The sequence below is a fragment of the Molothrus ater genome, chromosome 2 (assembly GCF_012460135.2).
Source record: "Molothrus ater isolate BHLD 08-10-18 breed brown headed cowbird chromosome 2, BPBGC_Mater_1.1, whole genome shotgun sequence".
NCBI lineage: Eukaryota > Metazoa > Chordata > Aves > Passeriformes > Icteridae > Molothrus > Molothrus ater.
Genome location: NC_050479.2, coordinates 69,900,691 through 69,922,181, shown reverse-complemented (window position 1 = coordinate 69,922,181; position 21,491 = coordinate 69,900,691). Strand labels below are relative to the sequence as shown.

The 21,491-nt window shown below is 39.9% G+C and overlaps 1 protein-coding gene across 5 annotated transcripts in view; it reads right to left on the bottom strand.

The window, feature by feature from the left end:
- Window positions 1–21,491, bottom strand: part of LNX2 (ligand of numb-protein X 2) — a 59,778-nt gene that overhangs the window by 30,579 nt on the left and 7,708 nt on the right. Inside the window, exons 1-2 of one of the 5 annotated variants that reach the window (XM_036404084.1) lie at window positions 7,115–7,226; window positions 3,854–3,884 (exon numbers count right to left, since the gene is read on the bottom strand). The exons of 1 other annotated variant lie outside the window; for it this stretch is intronic. The gene's annotated coding sequence lies outside the window, so the exon portion shown is untranslated. Of the gene's footprint in view, window positions 1–3,853; window positions 3,885–7,114; window positions 7,227–10,411; window positions 10,544–10,573; window positions 10,591–21,491 lie in introns of those variants that run through there. 3 more of the 5 variants (XM_036404085.2, XM_036404083.1, XM_036404082.1) reach the window with 3 other exon arrangements.

Sequence of the window (21,491 nt, the reverse complement as noted above, 5' to 3'; positions counted from 1 at the left end):
GATGATAACAGCCCAGGAAAGCTGCAAACAGGAAAAATAACCAGAATTATAAAAACTATGAAGTGGGTAAAAGAGCCAGCCAGGCCTGTTATTCAAGTCATATAATTCACTAGAAAATAATTTTCCCAGGACTTCATTAAAACAGTCAAATAGTGCAGGTGGTGCCCTGCTTTCAGTTTTAAATTACAATCCACTTGGGAACTGGGCAAGACTGGACACCAAACTGCAAATTTTATGTGCAAATTTTTATTTTAGTTTTTTTAGTGGAGTCGGCACAAAAGTGATTTTAGACTGAAAAAGACGGCCTTATCCTTAGGTCTCCTCTAGTTCTGATTTATTGATGAAATGAACATTCTCTGGAGAAGCTCAACACATTTTTACAAAAGCATTAGATGTCAGGCTTTATACCTACATCAGATTTCATAATATTTATTCCTTCTGTCTGAATGGGTGCTATTAAAAAAAAAAAAGAAAACCACAAGCAAACTGGAACTGTAGCAGTAAGTTAACCTTTTAACTGTACTTGTCTTTAAGTGAGTCACAAATAGTTAACACTAGTTCCAGTTTGAAGTTAATGGTAACATGTATTTTGCAATTAATGCTCTCAGATTTAAGCAATCTATTTCTAAATTATCTTATTAAAATCCTAGAGATTTACAGCCCATTAACTGACTCTTCAAAATTTTACCAAAAACCCAAGTATACCCCAGAAGTAAGCAACTATGCAAAATATCCATCTTAACAATTAATATCTTTTAAAATCAACTTTAATACATCCCATTTTTTTATTTTGTTTACTACTGTCTATGCAATTTTCTCAAGCAAAAGCAAATGTCAAAAGAACACCCCTGAGATGAATGACACCCCTGTTCCTTTGGAGGACTCTATTGTCTCTGTATCCCAAAATGGCTGGGATGCAAATCTCAGTTCTGCACCTAAGAACTCTCTAACCAGGGGGATGCGTTTGCACTGAGATCTATCTAACCACTGAATCAATGATTAATTTCTTCTGTGTAATTTAAACCAGCTGCAAGTGAAAAACTGTCCACCTGTATTTTCCCTTTGATTAAAGGCCACTGGACATTAGTTGCTTCTTCTCTTCATCTCAGAGGAGATGAGATCCCAAAATTTTGCTGCCAGCTGGCATCACAGGAACACCTCAGTATATAACCCTTCATTATTCCTCTCCAGTGTGGCAAGGGAGCATATGGAAAAAATTGTAACAGCTATTCAGAAGATTTGATGAGGCCCTAAATTGAGGCAGTCCTGGCCCGGCCTGGCCGATTTGACCTTGAGGGATAATATGTAACACACACTAATCAATAACTCTGAACAACAGCACAGTCATCCATCTTGGATTTCAGGAAAGGTTGGCTTAATTTTAAAATGTCACAGGATTTCCACAATCTGTTCTCCATGGACAATAGTCCCTGATTGCCTAAGCTAGCTAAGAAGGGTCTCATAATTTTCAAATTCCCCTGCTTTATTCAAATGCCATGGCTGTGAACAGGATCTCTGAGCAGTTAGGAGTGTTTGACATAAGCCCCAGGAAAGAAAAACTAGACAGTGGTTAAACCCATTGCTTAAAACCACATAATAACATTAATTAAACATTAGTTCTTAGTTCCCAGTGCAGTATTCTTCACAGGAATTACAGCATCAGGCTGATGACTTGTAACTGTTCTCAAAGCAGACCCTAGCTTAAGTGAAAGTATAAGAGACAGAAGAAATTAATAAAAAAACATAATGAGAATAAATAGCTAGCAAACATCACCATAGGGGAAATTGTTATTTCCCATCTCCCAATAAGCATGACCTAGCTCATTAGATACAATCTCTGCTTTAATATAAAAGCCATATAATAAACAAGTGCAGCAGTACTAGCAACATGTATTGACTTTACAATATCCACGTAAATTATACTGATATCCAAAGGCTGCACTGCCTTCAAACACCAAACCCCGATTCAATCCCTGTCCAAGTTTATGAGGCAATAATCCTGTTAGACTCCTCCTCTTTTGGAAATGCAAACAAATTAAAGTTTTGACAAAACATAGTACCTGGCAGCTCCGAGTCAAAAATCTACAAGAGATGGACAGGGCACAGCAATTTCCGCTATCACTGCAGCCCCACATGCCAATTACCCAACACACCTATTTTTTGTGCTGATGAGCAACCTCTTCCATGTTTTCAAGTTGTTCAGCAGAATGACTGGAATTTTTATAGTCAAACTAAATAATATTGCACCTGAATGGTGACTTTGTTCCACTAAACCACAACCAGGCAACGCTGGGCTTGCAGTAAAACCATCTCTCCAGAGATTATTTTTTGCCTCTGTGTTAGTCTTTTTGTTCCATCAAAGGAATGCCCTCCCAGACAAGGAGTCATCCTTACACCAGGTCTGATGTGGCACCATCGCTGCAAAGGCAAGAGGTCACAGGTGATGATTGTCCTTCCCTGCCCCAGGGGTGAGGGTTTTTATATGCAATTCCTCAAAAAAAAAGTGCACACGCACTCCCTTGCTGGGTATTTTCACAGTCCAGCATTTTTCAAGGACGCGACATGAAACCCTGCTTAAATCTGACAAATAAGGAGCATTTAGGAAAATTAACAGGACCGCAAGTTGTGTTTTGTATTTGTGGAGTGCTGCGTTTCCGTGGCAACTGGGGGCTACAGGCTTTAATTACCATCACAGCGTTAAGGGTCCCTGCTGCACAGGGGGGTGAGACGCTGCCAGGCAGGGGCACCACAGAAGCACCGCCCGCCCTCCCCTCTCTGCCCCACAGCTGCCTGCAGAGGTCCAGGGGATCTGAGCTACCAAAGGGATGTCTGGAATGGGGAAACCGAGGGGCAGCACAAGACTGACCATCCTTAGGAGAGATGATGGATGTCACCCATCTCCCAAAACCACCACCAAAAAGCCAGGGCTGCTCGACATCAGGGGATGACAGGATGAAAGAAGGACTCGGTGCCCAGAGATAAAACAAGTGGGCAAAAGGTTTTGCTCGAACAGGCAAAAATCCTGCTGCAGCCATCTTCTATGGCACAAATGGAACGGCTTCTATTTTGGGACCAGGAGATTAAAATAGCTTTACTTTCGTCAAATTGGTCTCAAATGAGACAGGAAAGATAAAGACTGTGACTCTACGGAGGTTCCTACAATGAAATACCCATTCTTTACAGAAAATACAGAGCTATATCCAATAAATCATCTCAGCATAAAAGAAAAGGAGACAAGTATGAATCTCTAACAAAGATACAGCTACACATCTACAGACTAAATTTTGCATAGTCCTACTGAACAAGAGCAACGCAGAAAAAGGAGGAAATATGACACACAAGCCAAGCTAGATCAGAGCCACCCAGGTTTGGATGGCTAGTCAGATGTCCTGGTCGGCAGCGAGCACAAACCCCATCAAAGAACTTGAACTTGCACAGTCTCTTCAGCAGGCACTGCTACCCACCCTATAAAAGTGTTGCTCAAGTATTTGCCTTTCCCTGACATCATGTTTCGTAAGACAAAAGGTAGGAGCTCCCTTTACAATTTGCAAGATCTATTTTCTGTACATACACTAAATGTTCTGTTAAGTGGAAAGTGAAGTGCCTGTTTTTGGGGGCTAACCCCACTTTGTGTCAGAAATCGCCCCATGCTAGGAACAACACAGGACAAGCACCTGGGGAGTTTAAGATGCTCCCAGGACTCTCAACAACAGAGCAGGTTTTAGGCCTAAGTGTATTAAAAAAACCTAGAAGAAACTTACAAGTACCTAAACTTGTTTCTGGATTTTTTCAGCAGTGAAAAAGTAAATAGAAAGAAACATAATTAAACAGAAGTGAAAAAACACAGACTTACCTGCCAGGAGACCCGAAGACAAATTTCCTTCCTAGCACAAAAAGAATAAGGAAAGCAGTATTTAATTACTGCTGCTGTAACAGGTGGGCTTTTATATTCAGTGGAAGTGAAAAAAGTACCCCAACGGTCAAAAAGACAAGGGGACAATTAGTGAGGCTTTCTTCTCACTGATGGAGCAGAGGAGAAGAGCAAGAAAGAGTAAAACATTTGCTTATCCGCCATGGATATTTTCTGCCGCGCAATCTGTCCACCAGCCCTTGCCATATGTGCCACCCTTTCTGCTGGGAGAGATGAAGGCAGCAGAAAGCTGTCCATCAAGATGCTAAACCTTCTGGAAAGCCCTCCCCTATGCACTTTGCCCTGAAACAGGGACTTTTGTGGATGAACAGAATACACTTAACTAGATTAAACGTAGCTCATTCCTGGATATGTACAGAGAGAATTTGATTTGATTAATTCAAATTTTAAGGAGCAGTAGTGATTCAAAGGAAATAAAGGAATCCAAGAGCTATGTTCCATTTTCCCGCACTTCTTTATAACCAGCCCCCATCCCTACAGGGTGTGCATGGAGGAAATTCAGGGAGACAGCACTGGGATTAATCATGAAATGGCTTTGATGACAGAGAGAAGCTGGAGGTGGAGGGGTGGAAAGGATAAAAGAACTTTCTGAATAGTTAAATTGTAGGACTTAACTATTTTCAGAGAGAAACACCATCCCATCTCTTCCTTCAGGCATATGCCACCTTGCGTAACTGGTTACAGCTGGTTTCCCCCATCAATCACAACTTGAGTGATGGGGAAAGCTATTTTCAAAGGTAAACTATGCTGTTACTAAGCAGTTTTTTAGCTTAGACATAGGGTGAAAAAAATGAAGCTACCTCCTAAGCTAACAAAAACCTCCGATCTCTTTGAAAACAAGCATTTCTAAGATCTGTGCAAGAAAGAGCCAAGAGGACATGGTTTAGAGACAGCTCAGATAAATGATAAGCTACACAATGTCCTCCTCCTGGAGAAAAGGAGGCAGAGTCCTCTGCAGGAGTGAGTGCCATGGCCTGCAAGGAACCCATGACAACCCATGGCCAGAGAAAGAAACTTAAAAGTACAGCAGAAGAGCACAGATAATGGTCTAGACTTGGTCTGGAGCTTTCAGCTTCAATTTTCAGCCTCAACCTGCCAAACCCCAGCAGCTAAGGAACATCACTTGGTGAGCTAAGGCAACCCCTTAAACCGGTCTGCCCTGCCTAGAGACTGCTTATTTTCTCCCTAATGAAATAAAGCAAGTATCATCACATCAGAACTCTCAAAGGAAAGAGGAAAATAAGAGCCTTCTTGAGCCCATAGTCAAGAGTATTTAACTCAGGCTACCTACACACAGGCCTAATTACAACTTGCCCATGAGCAGGGGTATTGCCTGCAGAGCGACCGACTCACCACCACAACTGCCCCACTTGGTCTGCAGCCCAGCACAACCAGGATCAGGGAAAGCTGGACTGGCACTGGCCACCCCTTGGCAAGCAGGTGACTCATTCACTGCCCTGGCGGAGCAGTCTCTACTGGTGCCTGGGAATTATGTTAGGATGCCATGCACTAGCCGACACTTGAATTAACTGCACAATAAAGACAATTTGATTCTTAACACTTCAGGATGATGGCTGTGCCTCTCCCTATTAAGTCTGCTGAAGACATTTCACTTTGCTGCTGTACATAACTTGATTTCCAGTTAATTTCCAGGAGAAACTTTCTTTCTGATACGCGTAAAAAGATTTTTTTCAGAGCCAGCTGCCTGACCCAGCTTTGGGGACATAAAAAGGGCAGAACATGACTTGTGCAAAATACCCTCATATTATTTTGTAGGATGCTTTTCATAAATTAAAACCTTTACACTGAGACCTTCCAATTAGGCTACCTGTCATACTGCAACAGATGTACTCTGTACAGATACTGAAAATAAATGGCTCCACACATCAGCAAAATTTACATAATAAGAACATGTTAGATCTAGAAGTTGTAGCCTTAATATATACAAATATTATCTTAAATAAAGCCCATTTAAATACTTTGTATGTAAACAGGTCTTTACATACAGAGTAGACTACTGCTTGATCTGAGGCCTCCAGACAGGATTCAGAAAAGGAAGTGGACATTGAGTTGACTATGTAAAATCCAGTCTGGTTATACATATTTGACAGATACAAGTAATACAGAAGCAAAGACTGCATTTGTTTTTAGTCCTGCTGTAGGAATCATATATTCTCCACTTCAGCCCTTGTAATTACACAGCCACCAAGAAAGAGTAGAGACAACAGTTATTGAATGAAAAAAACAGACATTTTTTCTAAAAACACTTCTCTACTCCTTAACCATGTTTGCCAGCTTTTTGTTTCACATTCCCTATTAGCTTGCCTGATTGCATGTTATATATATATACACACATGTAAAAAAATAGAATTTCACTAGCTATTACATAGGAAAGCTTCTATGGTGCATCTCTTTACCTGCCTGAGATGCAAAGTTTGGCTGCTTTAGCACGTTCTCTGACTCCTGCTAGTGCCCTCAGAAAGAAACTACCTCAGTGGTAACACTATTGAAAAACCGTTCTTTAAGATTCAAGTGAGAAATCTTAGCAAAGCTGCATAGCAGTGCACACACAGCAGGCCAGCAGGCCCTGCCATGTACTCATACAAGTGACAGGGGCTAACTGTTAAACAGCAATCTCCTAACTCCCCTCTGCAGAATGAATAATGTGGAAGAGGGAAAGCTGAGCTGCTGTAACAGCATTTCTGTCTGTTTTCCTCAGTAGTCTTGTTCTCTTTAAGAAAAGGTAATATTCCTAAAGAAAGGCAAAAACTTATAATCATTATCTTCTAAATGAGTAGCAAAAATTAAAACTAAAGAAAAAAAAAATGACACTAAAACCAGGTAATTGGCAGCATCTATGTAAAACATCAAACTGATAGCCATATGCAGAGATTAGACAGAAGAGATACATTAATAGAAGTATAAATCAAGAAATAAACTAGAATAAAATTGCTCAATAAAAGAGACTTAAGTCCTCACAGAAGGCTACAAGCAAAAAGGGGCAAAGCTCAGAAGTCTGCTAGGGTGGGGAGGCATCAGGATTCCAACTGCTACGCTCATCTGGCAAACAAACCCCAAGTTGTTAAAAAAAACAAAGACATGAAATTATGAAAGAAAAATGCATTTCACTTCTTAAGATAGTTAACAATGAATTTGTACAATACGTACAGGACATTTACTCACATCAGCAAGGAATTCCAAGTCACGCGTTTTGGGAAGACAGTGGTAAAGGAGCGGTGTGCTGAAGAGTTCCGATTCCTAACTTCAGGCACCACTTTTCTGTACCCACAGTCAAAATGGATGCAGCAACAGAGACTGACAAAAACATGCTACATCGGGAAGGAGCCAACCTTCTCCTCCTCCTCCCTGTCCAATCTCTTCTCAGCAGGCTGAAATTTTGCATCTGTGGGGGATGATACAATTTTTGCTTCCTCATTTATTCTATGTATTCAACCCTTAAGAGCTAGCTTTTAAAATACCAGTCTTGCTTTGAAGGATATTACTTCATTAGCAGTGCTTTTGGAAAAAGGTCTTTAAAAGGCAGACAACTCACCCTCTGGAGTATCCATCTTCTTTGCACTCCCTAACCACAATGCTCATTTTCCCAAACCAAGCACTTCTCAACAAGTTAGGCTAGGTTCACAGACATAAAAAATTCATAAACCACCTTTTATTTCCATAATTTTTTTAAACTCCCAACTCATACTAAACACTTTCACATGTTTTATGCCAGATACTTACATGAAACATTTTTTTAAACTTTTAACTTTTTTTTTTCATTGCTACATTGTCCAAAAGCTAGAAACCACCCCAGATAACACTCCTACTCCACTGGGAGCTGTGCAATTGATCCCAAAGTATTACGGTGTCTCCAAGATAAGGATGCACATTCCCATGGGACATATTTCGTTTCCTCAAAAAGGGAGAAGTGCTTGCACAAAGACTGTAGGATGCCAGAAATGCAACACAAGGACCAGAGGGGCTGTAGACACCTGCCTACCCTTCGTACAGAGGCAGGAGCAGTAGCTGCTGTGTTCATAAGGCCACGATATCTTCACACAACAGACCTAGCATGCAACTGGTTATTTGGAAATAGCAGACTTCCAAGCTTTTTTGCTCCTATCAGCAGCAACAAAGATTCAATGAGTTACTCAGAAGTTCACCTGCAAACTTCCTGTTTGTAAAATCCAGAGCTTTTAACAAGTAACTCAAACTTACCATCAAGCTCAGACTGGTGCAGTGACTCAGAGGAACAGGGTCTAGTGTAAAGCAAACAATAGCTTGCTCCACAGTTACCAGTTTCCACCATTTCTGTGTGGAAATGTCTGTTTTCCACACAGACATTTGGGTCAGAAACCCAACTTTTCACACATCAGTGAAGAACTGTTTAACACTGCAGTAAGAGAACAGCCTTGATTTCCACTGATTTTCAGAGTGAAAAAGCTAGTAATTTCAATTTAATGAACAAAGAGGAGGCCAAACACAGTAATTAAAAGCCTTTACCCTGTCCTTTCTGTGTGCAATGTGAAAAGCAGAAGTCCAGGCAAGAACATGATGAGAGTTTCATTCAAAGGAGACAACTTGCTTTAAGAGCAGGAGACTCAACTACAAGCAGCACTGCCTTTTAGTATCAGTCATATGGGATAAGAACCCAGGCAACATGACACTGTAAATAAAAGATATAGGGATGACAGAGTTGTGAAAAGGCCATGCTAGCTGAAGAATTTTAAGATGGAAAAGATAAAACTGCTCATGGAACCAAGAAGTTACACTGGAAAGCTACTACAATAATATACCATACTTTGGCTGAAGGGAGTAATTTGCATACATTCTCCTTCGTAAACTTCGGGACTAGAAATGTATGAACTCAGATTTAGTGCTTGTCCACACAGACCAGTTTAACTGAATATTAAGTTTCAATAAAGTTAAATTGTGAACTGATACTTTGCTGTTAAAGCATGTTCTGTTGCTTTAGCCAAACCTTATTACTAAATGGAATCTAAACCATAAAGGGTTTACAAAGACTCTCTTGTTTCCACTGAGTACATGAAAATAAATCACTGCAGCTTTCCTATATATAATAAAAGGTGTGGTTTTTTTCTAGATGAGAGATTTGGAGAACAGCACATCTGCTGAGGGTCTGGCTGGCTGGTGACCCCTGTTTTCCACTGGCCTCCTGACTCCCTTCAAACTTTCAAATGCAACCAAGGGGGTGCTTTGGCTTAGAGATTCCTAGTTAGTGGAAAACTGGGGGCCAAAGTGTGCAATGAAGTTGCTATAAAATCTTATCCCAAATAATTAGGTTTAACATTGATACACAGTATGCTTGGGGTAAGAAAAATCACCAACAAAATGACTGAACCTCTCCAACAATTTCCCATCTTCAATTAAAAAAACAATGCTTGACAGCCAGACCTGACACCCTAATTGCTCCCCCCTTTTTCTCTTCCCTTCCTTCCCCTCCTCAAATCCTAGAAAAACAGCAAAATGGGAGTTATTCTTTCAGACAAACATTTCCACTTGAAAACATTAAGTGAAGTTTTTTCAAAATTCGTATACATCAACAAACCCTGAAGGCAAATAGATTTAGTGAAAATAGAAGGAGCAAATGCCTGAATGATCTTTACTTTCTCATTCTGTTTTTCAGAAGCATGTCATCACTTCCTAATTTTTAAAAAAGTCTTAATCAAAGGACTTGTGTTACTTAAAGTTTGCATGTTCTGCACGGTGCCTAGCAAAATGAGCAACCTTTTTTTTGCAAGGTGGTTAATAAAGGCTACCTGGAAGTTTAGAGGGTTTCTAGGATGCCCAATGGAAAACCTTATGGATAACTGTACAACTATTACTACATAGGTATCCTAGGAGACCAAAGAGCTTTTACATTTAAGAGCTTATTTCCCAGCCACCCTCTCAATACACATCTCATGCAATTATAAATAATACAAATAGCCATGAGAAAGGAGGACATTGGTTTAATTTCAGGCAGAAGGTACACAGACCTCTGCTTGTATTTGCATAAATGTTTCATTTTATTTCACTTCTTCTCACATTCTGACTACAAAGATACTCTTTATCTTTGTATTATCTCACATAATGCATGAAATGTGTTTTTAAAATTGAATTTTACTGCGCATAGCTAAAATTTTTTTAATCTTTACAAATTCACATACATACAAATCACCAGAAAGAGCCTTTGTATTTAGTCAAGTGAAATCTAGATTCCTGACCACAGCATTTTGCAAAGCACCAGCCTGTTAAAAAAAAACCAAAAAACAAAAAAACAAAAAACAGAGAACCACATAATTTAGGAAAAAGCCAAGGAAAAAGAAATTAAAAAAAAATAAACAAAAAGCACAAACCAGCTAATTTAAAAGAGACTCACTTTCCACTTCATGTATGAATAGCCTATGCACTTGAAACAAGCCGAATCAAAAGCATCCCCCTCATTTCTTGTTTGTAATTCCCATCACAGGGTCTAACCTGCAGTTAAGGACTTGGCACCCAGCCTCTGAAGAGGAGCATCCTTAAAATGCCGAGCAGAGCCCTGGAAACACCCCGGTACAATTCCTTGGCAGCCGGAACCCAGGATCTGTTACAAAACCTGCAACACAGAGCACAACAGCCCCTTCCCTTCAGAATCACCTTTTTAGTCTACATTTCTTAGCCTTCCATGCCAGCGGAGGCAGCACAGAACACCTGCCAACAGGAAAAGAAGAATATACTGTTCATCTCTTGGAGGAGGGGATATCACATGGTAACAGGGAACTCCAAGGAGAAAGGCTGTCGGCATGCTGGTATACACAAATTAATTCACCAATGGGTAATTAAAACAGGACCAGTTCCTCCTAAAGCCACTAAGCAGCTCTCAGGGTTTGATTTCCTTAAAGCAGTAAATTAATCACCTAACCTCACACGAATATGAGTGAAGCCCTAACAGCCGTGGCTCAGCAAATACTAACCGGAGCAGGAGCCAGTGTAGAAGATCTGCAGAAACTCTCTTACACTGTGTCCTTTTCAAAACCTAAACTTAACATTAAAATTAACTGCAGGCTAAAATGTCGCCAGCCATTTCTTGTGCATGCATAATGAAACCTTGCTACTCCCCGTAGCACCTCACAACTCACAGTTTTGTAAGCACACCCCACAGAACACAGGGATGACCTGTGCAGGAATCCTTACAGTAACTCTGCGTGTACAGTGGCTTTACAACACAGATGGGACATTTCGAGTCCCTGTCATTCTCTATGCTATAAATATTATGTAAAGCAACAAAATGTTTGCAAGAAAAACAACCAAGTGGATTATGTAACATCCTTCTTCTTTCTTCCACTCTTCTATTTCAGAAAATTTTGCTTTTTTAAAGAAAAAATTTAAAGTGGAATACTGAGACTGTTTTCAAAACTGCACATACTTTCTGACAAAGTCTCAATTTCCATATATAATTCAGTATCTCAATACTAGAGGTGTACTCAACACAGAAAGTCCATTTTACACCCTGAAATCACTTTACTTTTGTTGATTAAAAAAGGAGGGGAAATATTATTATGGTTTTCTTTCAAATTAACTAAGTTTCTGGCTTTTTGAATACTATAAAATCATGCTTATTTGCAGAGCCACAAACTACAACTATCTTCCATAGCAGCTTTTATAAAGTCTAGTAACTCCACTTACAAATTGAATACTTTAGTATTATTTTTCCCTTATACCAGACAAATTACACACAGGAGAGTCAACGACCAGCTAAATGTGATAACCACCATTATCCCTCAAGACTGTCCTCTTCCTTCACTTAGTTCCATGAAGTGGATGAAAAAAACCTCCAAATCTACAAACACCATGATAAATAGCAGTAGAAGAGCATTCTCCAGCAGCACAGGGTTCAGTTCGAGGTCTCAGGGAATACTTCAGAAGACTTCAGGGTGGCCTTTATAATATCCTCCACTTGAGAAAATATCACTGCAAAGTAAATCATCCCTATGAAAAAGCAACAAATCTGTTTTTCCTGCCTCTTCTTGGCTTGGTGTGGCTTTAAACAAACAGGCTTAGATAAACAGCATAATGAAGAGGACTGATGTCCTGTTCTGCTTCATAGAAGAGCTGCATGGCCTAGATGAGACATCACCCCTGGTGAGACCATCAGACCAGTTAAATAAATTGTCCAGTCAGAAGTGAGGCCCATTCTGCTCCTTCCCATGAGATAAAACCTGTGATGGTATTTCAAAGACATAGCACTAAGAAAACTTTTGACCTCTGCTAGAGACATTTCCAACAGCCTTAAAATGACAATGTCAATGATAGTCATGCTAGGCTAGCGGCATTTTCTTTGGGTTTTTACACCTACTTGTAATGCTCCATTTCAGCTGAAGAACCAACACAAACCAATCCCAGCTACTGTGTTCCTCTGTGAGCACACCAGCACTACACCTACATGGGCTTCCTTCAGCACATGTGTCATTGATTAAAGTCATAGCTGGAAATGGCATTTGCTAAGACAGCACGATTTTCCTCACGAAGATCTCAGCTGTATGGAACAGCATGGTGAAACACCACACAGCAAAGGAAGGGGGTGTAAGCACAGCCTTTACCCTGCCACACAACAGCTGCTCCCCAACCCAGCACTGCCACCACAAGCCTCCCTCTGAACTCACAAGCATCAGTGCTGCTCCTTCTACGGAGGAAAGGAGGAGGACAGCCGAAATCTGCCTGCTCAGCCAACAGGCTGAACAAGAATTCTGGGTGTGAGCCCCAGAACTGCTTTCAAAAGACGTGAGTGGCTGAAGGGAGCCTGCTCTCCTGAGTGTTGAACCTGTTCCCTCCAACAACGTGGAGTTCAACACGCAGACTCCGCAGCTTTAGCAGTACTTTGCAACATGAAATTTAACATTTTAAGATTTCATTTAAACTAAGGCATGCCACATGATTGCAAAGAGCAGCTGAATAATGAGATTTATGGGAAAGAAAGAAAAACCTACCACAAAACCCCATATTATACCTACCTAAAAAAAAAAAAAAGCATTCACAAAGGAAGAGGTAAACAACTTTTACCCTCATTAAAAAGTTGAGAAATGTGCACACCACCACTAAAATATAATTAATACACAGCCTTCAGGAGAGTCCAAAGGAGCAATTTAATTAACCACCCACTGATTTCATAAATGACAAGAACACACAAAGGTAATGGCACCTTATAATTGAAAATGTCCTGTTTGTTTAGCTGAGCAATTGTGCTGGTCTATGTTGTGCATAAATATGAGGAAACACATTTTTAACTCATGACATTTTAACTTTGTAAGGTGCAACAGAACAACATAATGCCCCCAAAACAGTCACTGTATACCTCACTTATTTAATGCCTTTACCCAATAATCTCTAAGTCGCTGACAATCATAGGTTTTAACCTTTATGAACTTTTCTGATGGGCTTTTTCTACGCCCTATTCAGAAATGTGGAAGAGGTGAGACGAAAAAAAAAAAAAAGAATTTTACTGGCATGCCATTTCAAAGAAACTATTGCCTCATTCAGAGACTTAGTTTGTATCTGTAGTTCTCCCATTTTTGTACAAAGAGACCCTCTGTGAACCCCATGAAATATTTCTGCTGACAATCTTCTAGACTCATTTTCTCATTTTCTTTCTTTTCTTTCACATGAAGAAAGTTTCTTTTCAGCTACTACATTCTTTGTAAATGAAAAAGAGAAGCAGCTCTTACCAAGGTAGGAAAAGAACACAGTGAAACATGTGAAAGGCTCTTCCCTGGTTTTTTCATTGAACTTTTCAGAGATAAAGCTGGAATTAATATTCCTTTTCGCATTCACAAAACTCAAAATGCCTTTGTGCTGCTACATTAAAACCATCAAAGTCTATTTGACTGAACATGAAATAGAGCAACATCTGAATTTATGAGCTGTTCATCTCCCTATCTAATGGACACACTTAGAAGTGCTTAAAAGAGATATGGAGAAACTGGAGAAGGCCCAGAGAGGGGAAAGATGATCAAAGGACTGGAAAGTCTGCCATATGAGGAGAGGCTGAGAGAACTGGGTTTGTTCAGCCTTGAGGAAAGGCTTAGGGGAGACTTTATCAACATGTTCCAGTATTTAGAGGGTGGCTACAAAGAAGCTGGAGACTCCTATTCTACAAGGAGACATGGAAAATATGAGGGCTTATGGGTACAAGTTATCTCTGTGAAGACTCTGATTGGACAAAAAAGGAATGTTTTTCACAATGAGAACAATCAGCTCTTGGAATAATGTCCCCAGGGAAATGATGGATTCCCAAATGCTGGACACTTTCAAAATGCATCTGGAGAAGGTGCTGCACCACCTTGTCTAGCCTGTGCTTCTGTCAGGAAAGGTTGACAAGATGATCCTTGAGGTGCCTTCCACCCTGGTATTTTCTGATTTTAAGACTTACACTTGCTTTGGGGCATGCATAACTTAAAATAACAGACTGAAAAGATTCTTCAGGCATAGAAGTGTCCGTGGCAAAGCTGACTTGCCATATTTTTAAAAGGCTATCCCTAAAGCATTTAATAACACACCTACAATGATCCTGAGCAGTCCAACACCACGCCAGCAGCAGGGTGTACAAGGATGGATATCTTGCACATCAGTCTCAGATTTCTCATCCCACCTGTCCGCTTTATCAGCCACCATGCAATGACATCAATGACTTTACATAACATTGTCTCCCTGCCTACCTAATACAGAAAAAGCATTCCTCAACAGAGATTGCAGCATTAAATGTTGATCCCAACAGCATCACTGCACAGTGGAACTACCTGAAGTGATTAGGTCACGTGTACACATTAAATACACACTTCTGCAATTCTGGATCCAAGAGTGAAATCTTTACTTAGTGGTATTAGCTGGTCATGTTGACAGTTCCTGAGTTTCCCATCATTAGGTATTTATGGTATTTACTCAGTCTGTAGCAAACTGTCACCAGCCACACCTAACTGGATTAGCTGCCCATCAGTGATGCCACCAGATATATAAACATCTTTTTTAAATTATGAAAGCTTCCATTACATTTATGCACTGTGGTTTACTTACCAATCAGATGAGGAAAGAAGAGTTCTTAAATAAAGCATCCTCTAATATTTTTTTCTAAACTTTTTTCTTTTCCAAGTCCTTCCAGCTTTCACATGTTACCTGAAAGCATTCACATCAGAAACTGGCAAGTCCCAGGTACTGCCTGTGGCCCATGCCCCAGCAACAGCACCTTTGGGTTCCTTGTTACTACTCTTTTTGGTTCTCAAAGGACCTTTGGTCACATTACTACAAGATTGAGCACAACAGTGTTTTCCAATGGTTAATCATGGTAACTGCTGCATGTTTCCAGGATGCATTCACCCTCTGAAAGTGGTTTAGATTTTCTGCTTCTAAATGTTACAAAAATATACTGCTTGAATTCTAATACATCATTCAACTGCCTACAGCTTCCAAAACAATCTGGACTGCTCAAACTGAGTTGTTTCTAATATTTACTACTGAAATGAACTTTATCAGAAATAATGACTTTATTCCATGCCACCAGCATATTTTGAAAGAAAATCATGCTCCACAAGTCTCTGAAAGAACTCCATTTACCTATCATATTTCTCCCTAACAACTGCACTCAAAGTTTCTCCAGTGGTCTTACCTGCACTAAGAGCTCACCCATAGCACACAGATTCCGTGTGCTAAGTTAACAAAGTAAGAAGCATTAGGAAAGGGACTGAGCACAGCCAGAAAAAACCTTAATCAGACAACACTTGTTACAAGTGTTCCACTGGGGAAAGCTCTCAAAGATAAGCAGTGTTTTATTAACTCATGAAAAGTCACCTGGGATGTTAGGACTCCCTGTTACTTTCCACCTGGCAAGTAACAGGGAGTCCTAACACAAAAGAGCTCTTAATTTTTCACAAAATATCAGAACTTCCCATTGCAGCAAGCAGAAATACCAGATCTTGAAGGCTACCTTCCTCAAAACCTTCCTGTAGGAATTCCTGTACTGCCTGTTTCTTTTTAAGTGGGTTAAATGCTGCCGATTTCCCCCCTACTGTTAGGAAGATTATTTTTTCCTTTATAACAGCATTCTCCCAAGTTCTCTCCTACACAAGTTTGAAGAGAGAGCCAAGGTTGTTGGCAGCTTGTTTATGAAACTGGCCCTAACTATTTCCCAGTCAGCCCAAAAGGACAGACAGTAGCTGTCCATGCTCCCTCCTGGGGTGATCCCTCAGCCTACTTCTATGGGATATGGGATGGATGCAAGGAAATAACTTATTAAGTGATCAAAATACACACAGAAAAATAATTAAGTTTAAGTATTACATGAGAGATGTATGTAGTCTATTAATTGTATCTTCTAGATTAATTTCTAATTCCATCAGGTCATGGCACAGTGAAGTAATTTAAATCAAGGGATTTAACAGCGTTTTGAATTAGTTTAATAATGCTAAACCTTACTGTATATATTCAAGTATTTAGCTCACAAGTGCTGCTTGTTTTTTACCATTCTGTAGTATTAGTTTAAAAATCAAATTGATTTCATTACCATTCTGGTAGAGAACCTTATTTAAATTTTACAAGAATAATGAAAATAAAAATACCATTTCACATTTAAACACAACTTAAACCTTTAAACTTAGAAGAGCTCAATTAAACAAATCACACTGTTTATAATTACAAAATTAATTATTTTGGGGCAGTAATATTGCTTTTTTCCCCATCTGTCCCCACTTCCACCAAAGGCTTGTAGGCTTGTTCAATTTCTACCACTGAACAGCCCTTCTATTTGCTGGTATTCCATCACAGCACACAATTGTGAAAGCAGATGAGTCTTGCCTTGAGCTTGGATCATTGCTCCCAAAAAGCTCATCCTTGCAAAATTTCTTTTGCGTTCTCAAAGTAAGAATAAATAGAAAATAAAGTATTGTCCAGTGTGGTTTTTCAGTTTCTCTGCACACCAGCAGTTTGACTACCTCAACATCAACAGGCCTGCTCAGCAGAGGGCTGGCTCGCGCACAACCCACGCAGATTCCTCAGCCCAGCAGCTCAGACAGCACTTGCTATGTTTTAGCAAGTACCTGCTGCTGACTGCTTCCATTTGCACAGGCTTTCCCATGGCTTCTGGCTGTACAAGCAACCCTCAGGGTGCCTTTCACTAGCTCTATCTCATTTCACATTTCAAGAGAACAGAAGAACACAGGGCTCAGCTCAGCTAACTCGTAGCTCACAAATCCAGATCTTATGCCATCTCTCTATGCCTCTACCAGCATCACAGCTGAAGGGTTATTTTTAAAATGTCTTATGTATGTACATTACCTGGTTTAGTGAAATAGAAAATAGTCTGTGTATTTTTCTTTGAGTAGAATTTTCTATCTGCTGTAAAACTGTCTGGGCAAACAACTTTAAAATTCCTTAAGGACATCAAATGTCCTTAAACTCAATTTTCAGAAGTGAGAGGAGGAATCCTCTCTACTGCTACATTTCCTCAGTAGTTTCTTACAGAAGAATTACATTAAGAGTTGGGGAAAAAAATCAGTTATTTCCATGCCAAGGCCTGTATTCCCTTTTTATAAAGTCAATGATTTCTAAATACACATAAACATCTTAAATAAATAAATAAAACACAGGAAAATCTTTCTTCCAGAATCACTTTGCAGTGTAACGAGAACAGTACTTTTCCTTTACTGCATTGTTATGTTCTGGTACTAACCCAAAAGTTCACACCGTTTTCATTTCTTTATTGCCAAGAGCCATCTAGGAAATGCTGCCATCAATAGTAAATCTACATGAAGTCACACTCCTCTGGTGCATTTTGTGAATAGCAATCAGTTCATAACACAATCCTGTTCGGTTTAAATTCAGTTTATTCTTCAATTACTCTGCTAGCCCAACTCTAATTTATTATATTTTCTGGTACATTTGATTTTGAATATTATGACATCCTGGCTCATGCCATTAGAGAGGAAACATAAAATGGTGAGGCTGTCTAGGGACGGCTTAGAGTAAGATAGCAACAGCCTGGAAAATTAACAAGACTGCTGTCTGTGCTCAGCTAGACCGCTCCTGCATTAGCACTAAAAAAATATTTCTCTAATACAGATTTGTCATCCAGAAATAGCCTCAGTGGCACCATAAAACCCCAGCCAGCACAACAGGCAGCTGGAATGGATGGGTGGGCAGACAGCAACCTCTGGGCCCACTGGGGCAGCTCAGCTGCAGAAGAAAGGAAACGCTGGCCCTGCTGCTGCTTGGAGCTCACCAAAGAAAGAAATGAACACTGTTCTAAATGCCATCAATACTATATACATTGATTTTTGGGTGGGCTTTTTTTAGCCTTGCACTGTCTCGGTCCTAACTACCATTTCTTTCTCCCAGCACCCAAGGGGAAGAAATGGGAGGCAGCAGCAGAAGCCTGCTCAGAGGACCTTTCCTGAGAAGCTGGGCAGAAGTGAGGGCTTCACCTTCCCCTCCAGCTTGGTGACTGACTGCATTAACCTCCAGGGCACGCTGCCAGCCCCACCTGCTTACTCAGGCTTTTGCCAACAAGGGAAGCTCTCTCACTGCACTGCTTTGTCCTTCGAAGATGCATCCTTTTTCACTTACTTCTGATTCCTGCCGAACATTTGGAGTTGGAACTCCTGAATCCAAAAATGGAGGTGTAGTCCTGATGGGGAAATATCAGACTCTTGTATTGATATCTGACCTTTTTTCCTACAACAGATTCTGACAACCTCAAATATGGAAAATGCTTATGTTTCTGCACAGCTTGCTCTGTCCCAAGAAATTCCGTGCTGGGTTTTGAAAACAATGTGTATTTCCCTTCTTTTGTCTCTTGTTCTGAAAGCCTGAAAACAGCTTACCACAACAACATGCAAGAGTGAATGATTTACAGGGGAACCCAGGCAGGCCCATTGGAAAGAAGTTGCAATGGGGGAAATCTGGCTGGACCCAAATCCTCACTCATTACTTTGTCCTCCAGGAAACAAATCAATCAGACTTATTTTCCCCTAAAGCATAATACAGTTTTCAGCTGTCTCTAAGCTGTCTTGTAGCTCAGGCAGTATTTCCAGCTCCTTCTAAACCTCACAAGCAATAAGCATTTTACTAATGATGTAATTGCTGCATATGTTCCATTAAAAAGATGCCTACAATTACACAGAGGTAATTTATAAAACTAAGAAATGCCATGCTTTAGCTTATCCACTGCCTTTCAATTTTCCCTCACTTCTCCTGAACCTATGCTGTAACTCAGCTGCTGGTTTCTATTCTGAAGCTTTTTTCCCCCTGCAACTCAATCCCACACAAAGGACAGACACAAAAGGAGTGGCATAAAGGATGCTTAAGTATACTTTCATTGTTAAGTTACTTGATTTCACACATAGGAAACCCCACTGAAAGACAGTTATTGGTGCATGAGAAATAGGGAGTACAGTTACAGCTTGTGAAGCCTGATGGAGTCAGAGCAAATCCAATCAGGCCATATTTAGGTGGGATGAAGAGGGACAGAGGGGCTCTCCCCTCCTGTTAAGTGCTATCGCATGCTCCAGTGTAATGCAACATGACCACCATGATGAGAAAGAAAAGCTCCTCTCATTCTGGTGTGTTGGTACCAGGAAAACACACCACCCAAGTTCTTCAGAAGCAATGACAACTCTGGCTGTAACCATTTCCCCTACCCAATCCCATGTACTCATAAGTCACCTGCCTATGCTTACACTGCAAATCAATGCACACGCTCCAGTGTCTCCCGGCACCTGCTCTCATTGCCCTGTGTTTGAAACAAATCCTGAATTGAGACTTGATTTCACTTCCCAGCAGGCAGAGTAATCAATCATCATCAATAATTGATGTCAGTTGGTTTCATTTGGGGCATTGCCTTGGGCATGCAACAGAGAGTTACGCTATGCACCAAGGAAAGGAGGATTTGTATATAAAATGATTTGATAATCTGAAAAAATCCCTCAGTAAACAATGGAAATTTACAGATAATCGTATTAAAGATTAGAGCTGTTTTAAAACAATGCAGAATGTATTTGAGAACATCTGGGGAAAAAGATGGTAGTACTAAAAGCAGAATCTTTGGGGAACTTATATTCCCCCTCAAACAGGAAACAGTAATTAATTCATTGTTAAATCCTAATCCTTGTCAATTCGTGTTAAATCAGAGCACTTTTTCTAATAAAGACTGTTATCACTATACTTAAATGCAATTTTATAAATAAATATGTAAATATATTTACACACAGTTTTAACTCTGATTAAATGACTGCTTGATTATTTCACTTATTAATTGCTTCCAATTTATGTCAAATTTGAGAAGCAGGATAATTTTATGTCAAAAAACTAAGTTTAATATTAAAAAAGGACAGAACAACCTGTGCACTAAGAAAAATATATAATGAGAGCAAAAGCAATTTGGTGCCTTTCCTTTCATGTTTACTCATCAGCTGGAAAATTAAGAAAATAACTCCTTTTATCTTACAAAGGTTACTCTTTTTCCATCACTCATTTACTGTGTTCTGAAGTTTTGGTGTGGCAATTTATATGAAAATCCCCACAATGAAACCCATAAACTGTTCCTGACATTTTCTACAATCAGTGCTGACAATTAACAGTACTGCTCTCCTATTTAAACAGTACATGACTGAAGTTCCTCACTGCTGTAACTGCTGACAGCATCAGAAGACTATATACTTCACAACTAAAGAGTAAAAACTACAGAACTGAACAATAATTAAATTGGTAAAAACATCCTAGATCATATTCCTATAATGTCTTTCGCTAATGTCATGGCTTTGCATGCATCAATAATTTGTATTTCTTTTCCATTCTTCCATAAAAATAATTCATGTTATAGCTAAATCTGGCAGGATTTCTAAGATCTGAAAAGAAAGAAAAAAGAGAAAGCACAGTTCTTTCCCTTGTTTTTTCCCTTTTTGTGCTGTTTTACTTCTTCACATACAGAAATTTTATATATACACATGCACGTGAAGTTCAATGACAAGCAAAATGTTAACCAGATCTGCACAAGCAGCTATTAGATTGAGCCTTAGCAAAGAAAGCCCATCAGAGATGCTCTGTTGTAACATCATCATAACTGTGCTGAATTCAGTGACTTCCTTGGGAGCAGAAGCAGGCAAAAGGACTCTCATGCCCATAAAGAGCCCTATGGAGTCACTGCTGTGGATTCAATTGTACGGTCAAGCTACAGGGATGGCAAAATAGGACTCTACATGTGATACATCACCTGAAAAATTATATATGCAGGATAGCAATTGCTCCTAACACATATGGGTGCATTGTAGTGAAGTCCCTTCTCTCCTGCCTATCAACTTAAACTGCTTTGCAGGTTTTCGGGTATAGGCAGACTCGCCTATAAGAACACTTTAGAACAAACCATGCTCTTTATCCTCAAAGTCAGTATCAGCTAAAACATAACTCTCTCCTCTTTGACAATCTGAGGCAAAAATAAAAATCTCAGCACAATGGTGACATCACTGTGTGAAATAAGTTGCCTTCACTGAACTTGAAGCTTACTTAAAGGCTTCACCTGTTGTGAAGCTCACATGTG